The sequence below is a fragment of the Pseudopodoces humilis genome, chromosome 1 (genome assembly GCF_049639895.1).
Source record: "Pseudopodoces humilis isolate 2021_Gansu_Grassland_sample_001 chromosome 1, ASM4963989v1, whole genome shotgun sequence".
Classification (NCBI taxonomy): domain Eukaryota; kingdom Metazoa; phylum Chordata; class Aves; order Passeriformes; family Paridae; genus Pseudopodoces; species Pseudopodoces humilis.
The window spans coordinates 121,032,686-121,043,475 of record NC_142200.1 but is presented as its reverse complement, the minus strand read 5'-3'; the positions used below and the strand labels follow the sequence as shown (position 1 = coordinate 121,043,475).

Below are 10,790 nucleotides of genomic sequence, written 5' to 3'. Positions count from 1 at the left end.
CACGGCAGAAGCTTAAAAAGGTTTCACTTAGAAATTCATTAGAGGTTTCAAGAAAAGTCTGAAACATATTTTAGTGTTAATGTACTAAATTGAAGTTTAAACTTAAGTAAAATTATGGAATTATGTTATTTTCATTTTGATTTGCCTTACTAAATGACAGACTTCCTCTTACATGGATATAAGATTTCCCAGCATTTGATTCTGAGTGAACAAGATTTAATACTCAGCATAAAGACTATGAGAATTTCTGACTATTTCTAGTTCAAGAGCCACATTTCACTCATTTCAATGGAGATTTTTTGTGTTTTTTCCTGATTTGGGGTTCATTCAAACTGTAACCTCTGTGAGAACAGGAATGGGAAGTATTTCATTTGGAATAAAATGTGGACATAACCTCACACAAGACACAAGATCTCCCAAAGAAACTGTGCCAGTTCTAAGCCAAACATTGTTCTGACATTATGATAAACCCTGAAGTTACTTATCTGTACCCAGAATTTCCATGTTAATGAGAAATATTTTCTTCAAACAGCCCACAGTGGTTTTATACACAGCCCTACTCACTGCAGGTAGATTTCATTGCACAAACAAGAATGGGTAAATTCAAAGACTATTTATGCTTTAAAAATCTCAGTCAGTGCATTTGATTCATTTCATGAAGCCTTTTGTTTTACTGCCCTCCACCTCAGAAAACAGCTGTGAAGCCAGTCAGCTGTGAATGGGTTAGCTATTAGCAAAAGCCTTCTAAAAGTAAGCATTAATATTGTACATAGTAATATTGGTACAAACATTGAGTAGAAAAGGAAGGAGAGGGGAAATAAATTAACTGACATCAAGATCAACTGGTTTTGATCTCGATGAGTTTATGAAATGAATTACAATTCTTCATTTGCAAGAGTGTTTAAGATCAATCTTTCTGGACATAATTACCATGTGATTAATATGAATAAACTAACTAGAAAAACAGACACGATAATTTCCTTTCATTCTATTACATGGATGATCATTGTTTCAACGTCAAACAAAATTAAGCTTTGGCCTTAAAAAACTACATAGCAATCTTGGGATTCATTTAGGATGATAATTTTATGGAATTTGTTTGGCTGATGGTTCATTTTAAATAATGTCATGTGCATCTTTAATATCTTCTGAAAACCTTGATGACAAATATCGGCACTAGGCTGTGCTTTAATACTGTCAGATTTTTAATTTCAGAAAGTGTAAACATTGCCAAGTTTTGAAGGTCTGAACCAAGGATACTGACATAATTTTCAAAGGCATGGGTAATACCTCAGCACCTCCCTTCAGCATAAAACCCAGAGGTCTGACACGAGCAAACCTCTCTATAATCCACTTCATGAATAACATTTCTGTCCCACATCCTTCCTGATTATTTGTGAATCCACACACCGAATGGTGTTTTGCATATGAGGTTCAGGTGATGTATTTTATTGCTGATTCTGTTTCACCTGTATTTAGTTCCAGTGACATGGAAAACACTGCAGCCAATTGTCCTTATTACAGTCCCTGTGTATTTCTCCCCAGTGCACTTGCACAGGGGAAAGATGTGAGCGTGGAGTGTACTTAACTGCCAGGCTGAATGGCTCTGTAATGTAGCTTCAGCATGGCATAAATTAAGCTGTCATTTTTTTGGCAGCAAGTGCAGAGAGGCGATTTTCCTGTACTGTAACATTTGAAACAACAATTTTCTGGCTCCAACAGTAACTGACAGTTCTGCGTGATACATGCTCAACATTTGTGCTTCAGGGGACGCAGCTGGAAAAAACCTTTGGGGTAAGGTATTGTCTTTATTAGCAAATCGAGCTTGAAGTCACAGAACACTAATATTTCCTAACTCTTTTCAAAGACCCTGTCACACCCTAAAAAATTGTACTTAAAATTTACTAGATTCCATCAAGGTATTTAACTGGGTTGCATATATGCAAAACACTATTTCTGATAATTACTTCAGACCTATTTTCATTAGGAAGATTGCTTACCCAGAGAAGGAGCTGGCCACCGGTATTTTATTGGCATCCTGTACCAAGATGATGGCTTGAAGGGCGGCCAGGTTTGGAAATGATCTTGAAATGCTTGGCCAGTTTCAGGCTGGTGAGGAAGGAGGATGCTGACAGTACTGGGGAAGGAGGGAAGCAGCCTTTTTCCAGCTCGCCACTAACACAGACTCTGAACATGCCACAGGCAGTGAGAGAAGCCTCCTTTTGCTGGCAAGATGTAGCGGTGTACAGAGTCATTTCACATAGGTGAGACAGACCAGGAAATTAAGAAGTCACCTGCATTAGTGAAAAGCTGCTTTATTGAAGATGTGAATTTTACAGTGTTGTTTCAGAAGCGTGGTCAATTTTGACATCATCATTTTTTAAAGGTTACAGAGACACATTCTGTTTTTCTGGTACAATGGTGAAATCAAGAGAATTACACTACATTTACAGTTGTATAAGTCATTGCAGGAATCAGCTCAGTATAGTACATGCCACTTATTGCTAAAAAATATTTGCAACACTCCTAAAGCATTCAGATATTTTGACACCTCTGTATTCCTCTACTACTTCCAAACTGAATTATGGCCATGGCTGCTGGCAGGGGTCCTGGCAGCCCCTGGGAGCAGACTTCACCACATCCTGACAGTCACTCCTTGTTGTCCATTTCAAATATTTTAGCCATGAAACTCACATTTTTAAGTCATTCCTTCAATGCCTAAGTTCATGCTGGTGTTGATTTTGAGATCTGTCTCTTTAAAGAACTTCTGAATCTAGAGATAAGAACTGCATAAAAATCCTATTCCCATTTCTTTTCCACACTTCAGTAAGTTTCTCAGAACTACAAGATTTGAATGGCCAGTTTCCACAGAAATCAAGAGCATCACAGTGATGCTTTGGAAAGGATGGGCTTCAGCACCTCTGTGCACAGGAGTATTTGATCTTTTCCTGATTGGGTCAGAAGAGGAGGAAAAAGGAGAAAATATTTTTTAAAACATTCATCAATGAGCTCAATTTATGGGATTGCTGCTGTCAAGAAAGAGGAGTTACCTCCACTGATTTTTGAGATTTTGTGAGATCTAAATGCTCTGCTGCTTTGTCATAATTGCTGTAGTTCACCTTCATGTTTATGTGGTTTAAGATATAGTAATATGAGTTGAGACCTGACTTTTATTGTATAGGCATTCAGTTTCATTGACAAAACAAAGAGTCTGTAATTTCTTTTATCACAGACACAGATTTCAGAAGTTTAAAATTCAGCCACAGAAGTAATTTTGGTAAAAGCTTTGCAGTTACATTGCTTTAAAAATCCTATGTTTTCCTTTGTTCCCCAAAACCCAAATTCTGCTTTATCAGGTGTGTTCTATATCCAGTAAATCATGTGCGTGGTACAAAACTAGGCAGGGAGCACCTCTACCTTCTGAAGCCTGGAGACGGCTTGTGCTGCTTAAATTTACAGAAGGCTTAGTGAATCAAGGCAGTATGAGGCACCCACTAGCATCCAGTTTTTCATGTATGGAAAGTATTTTTTTCAGGAGTCAATCTGATTTGGGATCTTTGGGATTCTCAATTCCAATAAATTCCTGTTCTGTCTATGAATGGTTATATATTCTGTACCTGAAATGATGAAAACCATATTTTTCCATCAGGTGGAAGACACACCCATAGTACTTCCAAATTTGAGGTTCTGGAATGAGCTGTACAAATACTAATGGGATTTCAAGGTTGATCAAATAGACTTGAACTGGAATAATTTTAGTGCATGAGAGGTGCTTTTCTCTAAATGCACCAAGGGAATAGCCAAGTATGTACATTCTACACACACACATACTTCTCTTCCAAAAGAAAAGTATGGATGATGCCCACAGAAATAAAATTAACATGGGAACTTAGGAGAATAAGCTTTGTATTCCAATGCTTTAACTGCAGTTTTACTTAAAGTTATTGCACTAATTAATATTTGTTCTTGCTTTTGAAATATGAACAAAATCTGTTTGCCCAATCTAGAATATCAGATTAAGCTGCTGCTGCTCCTTTTATGGTAAGTTTTAATATAAATCTGTTTAATGCACAATCTTCCACCTTTTTATAGCTCTGATTCTCAGGAATAATATTCCCAAAATTCCTATTGTGCATCCATTTTATTATTCCATTTTCTTTTAACCGGTGTCTCTAACCTGGGAGCCAAAGTGTGCTGGTTTAAGCTGAATTGCCAAGTATCTGCTATTTTCCTCCATACCATCAGCACTGCTGAGCTCTAGCATTACCATGCTTTGTCAATGTTAATGTAACAGCGAACGAAGAAGATGCCCTTTGGCAGGAAACACTGCTAGCCCTCAATAATAAACAATTTTTGCACCTCAAATGGCTTCTATAAGCAAGTGTAGTCAACCCCTGAAGAGAACCTGTACCATCTCATTACAGGGCAGCAGTAGTGAGAAAGCAATTCACCAAGCTGTAGGGTTTGCAATCACCCATATTTTCTGCTATGAGTAAATAACCCAAATTGATTTAATCATAAAAGAATAACAGGAAAACTACATTGATTTCCAAATCCCTAATGTGAACATCAGAATATATTGACTAAGTAGCATGTAAAAAGGTTTTATCCATTTGTATGAACTGAAGAAATATCAATATTTGATCATTACTCTAACAAAGAATTACGACAATTTGCAGTCATCTCAAAATGGACTGAAGTTGCATTATGCAGTGCTATGGTTCAGTCTACAGGGTGAAAGTGATAATGCTCCATTGTATTCATAGGCCCAGAAGAGAAAAATCCATATTTCAGGTGAATGCACCTCCTATTTATTGTTATAGGATACTTACATAAACCTATAGAACTGGTAAATAATATAGAATTGTTTTTATTAAAGAAACCAGCTAGCAAAAGAAGACGTTAGTCCTATAACTGTGCTCACCACAACAAATGATCAGTGCTACTCAAAACAACTTATGTCAAAATAGCAAAATAAGAATGTTTTTAAAAAAATACAATGCTTTCCTTGTGGAGATGCCAAAAATATTTTGGGTCATACAATAACCATAAACTGATCTTAATTTGCAGTGAAAGACTAAGGATCAAAATTTGCTTCAAGATTCTAATAAGGTGATACTGCCTTGACAAAGCTAACCAGTCCACTTAATTTGTTCTGTTGGCATGTTTTGGTTTTGTTTTTGCATTTAGGGTGGTGTCAGGGTTGTAGTGCTCTCTAGTGCAGGTGGCCACCTGGAAGTGAGAGCAGAAAGAGCTCTGTGGCTGGACAGTTCTTTGCAAACAGCTGCTGGAGAAGGAAAAGCCCTTAAATTGCACAGACAGTGATGTTCTATCCCATTGAAATTTTCTTTATGCTGTCAAAGACAAGTTTCACATGGACTGAAAACCCTACAATTTAGCACCAGCTTTTTTACTGGAAGATCTAATAGGAACAGCTACACCAGTGAGCTGATGGAGGAGCTCTTTGGTGGAAATTTGCTTTGTACCTACAAAGTCTGGTGAGACGTGTTTGAAAGCACCACTAATGATTTCCCTTGGTGGAAGTGGATTTGGGGTCACACACATGGGCACCAGGCAGAGGAGCCTCCCTGTCCTGCAGTGTCCTGCAGCAGCAAGCACTGTGTGCAGGCACAGGGCACGCCTGGAGCCTGTGCAAACTTCATGGCCAGTAAAACTGTGAGAGGGTCACAAGGTCCTAGACTCAAAAGTGGCTTGTTGCAAATCAAATTCCTTCTCTCTGTGAACTTCACCAGTTGGTAGTGTAGGCGTTCCTACATCCTGTCCTCATCATCAATTGCAGCTTCACCGGGAAATTCTGAAGATCACTTAAGAGCCCAAGAATATTCAGGAAGATTCAGCTGTAGCTAGAACAAGCAAAAAGATGTAACAGTGCATTTGAGGACACAAAACAGCCAGTAGAAGTTATTCCAAACCCCAAAGTTTCCCTCCTTTGGGAACCATCAGGGAATGTGCTCCTCTACTACCAGAATGAGCAGCTTTCTCTGCAAGACAAGATATGCTGAAAATAGACAAATTTCAAGAGCAGGTTGACAATACAGCTAATCTAAGATGAAAATGCCTTGGAAGAAGCTTGTGAAATAGGAAAAAAGAAAATGGGGAAAATAGTCATTCAACATATTTGGCACATCAAAACAAAACCAGGAGAGGTAAGAAGAGAAACTGAGAAATGAAGCAGGTGAAGTCCTGTGAAGTGGCTGAATATGTACGTGAGTTGAAACTTCTGGAAAATTGCAAATTCAGGTAGAACTCAGATCTGAAGCCCTTGAAGTCACAAGAAAGATTATAAATCTTTTCACTGGCTTTGAATTAATTTTTAAAACCTCTGCTCAACTGAAAAAGCATTGTAGCATTAATTAGGAAGCTCAGGATCTAACATGTTTGGTATCTTTTAGCTGGACCACTGAAAGTACCTGTCATATCCTCCGTCACTTTTAAAACAGTTGAGATGTGCAGAGATTTCACAAAGACATGCAAAATGTCAGGACTCTATAAACTTCTTCAAGTATAAGGCTATAGGTCTATTCATGAACAGGAGAAAGTTTTTATTATGGCTCTGTTAGGAGAAAAAATGAGCATGACTTCAGTCAGAAATATTCAAACTGCTGTTTTGTTTGTGATGTGGGTGCATGTGCAATGGGATAGAGAAAGGTCAACAGATTACACCTTAATTCTGAGCAACTTTTAATGCACTAGACACTTAAAGAGCTGCAAAATCAAGAAATCTCTGTTATTCTGTGTAGGTAAGAAAAAAGTCTTGTTTAGGTTCTATTTAATATTCTACATGTAGTTAATCTAGACTAATACATAATTATTATATTAATTTTTGATGGCAAAATAGTAGCTTGAAAGAAACACTGTATATGCTAACCTGTCGTCTAGCTGTAGTAACTAAATGGAGTATATAATTGATGGTTGATACATATTGAAAGTTAGATGATAATAATAACCTTAATAATTCTTTGTTGTTTGGCTGTACAGATCTTAGCAAGCCAAAGTCTTTGCTGTTTTAGCTAATTGCTTGAGAGGAGCCATTCATATGGTATGAATATGTCATATTCATACCATATGAATGGTCATACTCATATTCATAGGTCACCATATCCAGTTTTGGTCCTTCATGCCTGAAATTCATCTCAATTTGGTGCAGTCATAAGATGGGCAAGTCATGACAGCTCTCTGTTGGTCATTTGAGAAGTAACAGCTTTCTGTGTTACATCCTCTTTTTTTGTTTAATAAGGGTTGAGATGGTTACGTGTTCAATTGCATGTGGAAAGCAAAGATTACAGAATTTAATTGCTACAGACAGTATAAATTTCAGCTGTCAATTAATTATTTTTTTAAAAAAGGATAATAAACCTACGTTTCTGAAAAGTACAGGATGAAGAAAACTTTTCAATGTCCAGCAGTGAAACTAAAAGGTTGCATACTGGAGCTACTTTCTGAGTTCTCTGTAGTGAATCAAGTGGCAGAATTTAGAATGAGAAAGAAGGGAGAATTTAGAATGAAAAAGACCACTGACCAATTATTTCTTGCCCTGAATGTACTCCAGAAGAGCAGTGAAGTGCTTTTTTCCAGCTGGGATCCACACTGGGATGAGGTGCAAAAATTACAGATAAAGGTAGTGCAGTTAACAGCCCTGTTATGTTTTTGGTTAGCACAGTAGCTATAGCATGACCCTTAACATGACGGTGCAGCTGAACTATTTGGAGGTGGCTGTGCAGTTACTTGCTGTCTGTATTTCCTAGTGTATTTCTGCCTGGAAATAGAATAGCTTCTCCTCATGCATCACTGCAGAAGAGCAGAGTGAGTCATGGCAGAGAGTTTTCACAGCCAGCATATGGACTGAACATGGGGCCCGCAAGAAGAAATCATGGATGTTACTATGTTCAATGCCATGGTGAGAAAGAATGACATTTCAGATGCCCGGTGATAAAAAATATGAAGTCATGCTGTAGATTAACTATCCACTGAAGGGGAAAATGCTCTCCATTGAAGCAGAAATATTTTATTCTTTTTAAATTCCTTGCTAAGAAACCCAGAATAATTTTTAAAGAATTTCTAATGTCATCTCTGACTGCCACAACTGATTTAATATTATATTATTTTCCTTGAAAATAATGAAGCATTGAGAAGTAATTTATCATAGCCCTGTTTTTACCCATACATCATACAGTGTATCAACTGGTACATGATCACATATTAACTTTTAGAAATTATTTTTTTTTGTAGCTCAGTTTCTGGTCTGTTGAATATTATGTAAGAGGTACTCTGGAGCTCTTTGAGATTTGTATATTAAAAATCCTTGGCATAGAAGTTTGATCCATTACCAGATCCAAATTAAAATTATTGGAAAAAAGTCCCTACTTAAGTACATTTAGGTGCTACAAAGCTATTATACTTTTTGTTAAATAAGAGTAATAAAGAATGCTAAAAGACTCTTACACTAATTTCCATGTTTGCTGCACTGTTTTAGTACTGTCATAAACCTGTTATAGCTTTAACAGAAATACAATCTGCTGCAGCATATTTTATTTCCAGTGTTAAAATAGAAAAGGCAAAACAGGCAGAACAGGGTAAGTCTTCAATTTTTTCTCATTAGGTATCCTGAAATATCTGATCATTAATGTATTTCACATTTTTTTATTTTTTATTTTTTTTTTACAGAAAGTGTTTTGGCAGCTGGAACACCTCACATTTATTTTTGGACTCTGGCTATGGGAGCTAGAGCAGCAGGCTGCCGACAGGACTCATTGCTGTGTCTGAGCCAGTCTTTCCCACATCCTGATGTTGGCTTTTTCCAAATGAGAATTTGCTTTTTAATTAACAGGCAAACAAACAAAGAAGGAGGCTGTTTGTTCTAGGACAAGGAGCGCCTGTTTGTCAGCATCCTAGGACAGCTGGTGCAGGGTGGAGAAGGAGGAATTTAATATGGAATTGAGGTTGTTTGGAGATCTTGATCTCATGGTGAGACCCTGGGCAGAGCCTGTGGTCTGGCCTGGGGAGCCTTTGCCTTTGGGTAGCCTTTCCCACAGTGACGTGGGGGCTGAGAGGTCTCCAGAGGTCTCTGCTCCTCAGGGCAGGACACTTTCCTTCTGCCCTGCTGCAGGCTGGCATCTTCCCTGGTGAAGTGGCCCCAGCAGGCTTTGTGTCAGCACATTCTACAGCAGCTACTTGCAATCCAGCTTGGGAGCAGTGGGATTTCTTGGAAGACCATCAGCGGACAGAATTCTGCAGGTGGCTACTGATCTACACGAGCAGCACTGAAGCAATGTGGAGCTCCCCCCACCCCCACCAGGAACTTCAATATGCAAAAGATGAACAAAACCGTGTAGTTAAACTACCTAGCCCATCAGCTGATGACAAAAATCCTCTAGGGATGTGCCAATAGCAGAAATCTTCCCAGGATAATTACACTGCCTTATACTGTGCCAGCAGAAAATCGTGGTTTTCATCCAATTCAGAATTTCAGTATTCTGTGCCCTATCAGCAAAAAAAAAAATCACTCTAAGACCTTCACTTTCACTTTAGGATTTTTCCTGTGAAACATTTAGGTGTGGCTCAAGCTCTCTTTTGGAAGGGGTCCTCTATGTGGAGTAAAACACCAGTTTACCTGAAGAAACACCCCATGTTTTAATTACGTTTGAACATGACTCACTATGCACAAATTTGAAACAGTTAAACTGACTAAAATTTGTCCTCAGTATTTATTCCTCAGGGTAATCTTGTGCTTCTGTTGCCTCTCTGAGAACGTTATAGTGCCCAGAGAACTGGGGTGTAATTTTCACCAAATCTGTTTAATAGCTCCTATAGTTACCACACAGGTGATGAATGGGCCATGTGTTCTACAGGAGCACTTCATCAGCTCCAAACAGCACATCACCAACCTGATGCAGTGACAAAACCCTGGCTAGCAATGCACCAGCTCAGACTGGAAATGACTACACAGGGCTTTTCTCAGCTCTTACCCCTTCTTACCTCCATCAGGTCAGCAGAGGTGATGTCAATGTAAAAAAAAAATTAAAATTTCAAGCACAGTGTCACATTTATAGTGTTACATATTCAGTGCTAAAGTTAAAACATTTACATTGCCCTAAAAACTGTTAGTCTAGAATGAATACTCCCACAAGTCAAATAAACTAAACCAATTCAAAATATCTTGCCTCTAGCATAGCTGCATCTGCATTACTAGTCTTGATATAAAACTTCCAAAGAAATTGTTTATGTTGGCACAATGTCCCACATCTTATTTTTCTTGAATTCATGACTTTGAGGGCACGATACCATGAAAAATTGCAGTGCACTGTAAGGAAAAAAAAAAAAAAAGTAGCTCAAAACAGGAGAGTGGAGACAAATAAACAAAAAAAGTGTGTATTTCTTCCATAAGTGGTAACAGTCTGAGGAATCAATCTTTAGCAGGCTTATTATTAGCTGGTACATTGTTGAATAGCATCCCCTTATGCAAGACATTTCAATGACACTTTAAGTGAAAAACCAAAAAAAGAGTGAAGAAACCCTCATTTTACAAGGCTTCTTAAGGGCAGATTTTCACTTTACTAGTCATAATTATGTGTAACTGTAAATTCAACAAAACTCATACAGATAATCTTCCTTTTGGGAAAAAAGTGCTGGTCTGAGTAAATGCAATTTGAAAATGTTTTCCCTCACTTTGCTTCTAGCCTGCATTCTATCCTGTTATAGGCAATGCAACATAAAATCTTGTCTAGTAGAGTTATTTTAAAATAACTCAAATCAAACAGAATCTCTTTAAT

The 10,790-nt window shown here is 37.8% G+C and overlaps 1 long non-coding RNA gene across 1 annotated transcript; it reads left to right on the top strand.

Annotated features, from left to right (window-relative positions):
- Nucleotides 1–1,558: 1,558 nt before the first annotated feature.
- On the top strand, nucleotides 1,559–10,555 carry LOC148185215 (uncharacterized). Its single transcript, XR_015773865.1, has 3 exons — nucleotides 1,559–1,794; nucleotides 7,767–7,918; nucleotides 8,686–10,555. It is a non-coding gene; the product is annotated as an uncharacterized LOC148185215 (long non-coding RNA).
- Nucleotides 10,556–10,790: the final 235 nt, after the last annotated feature.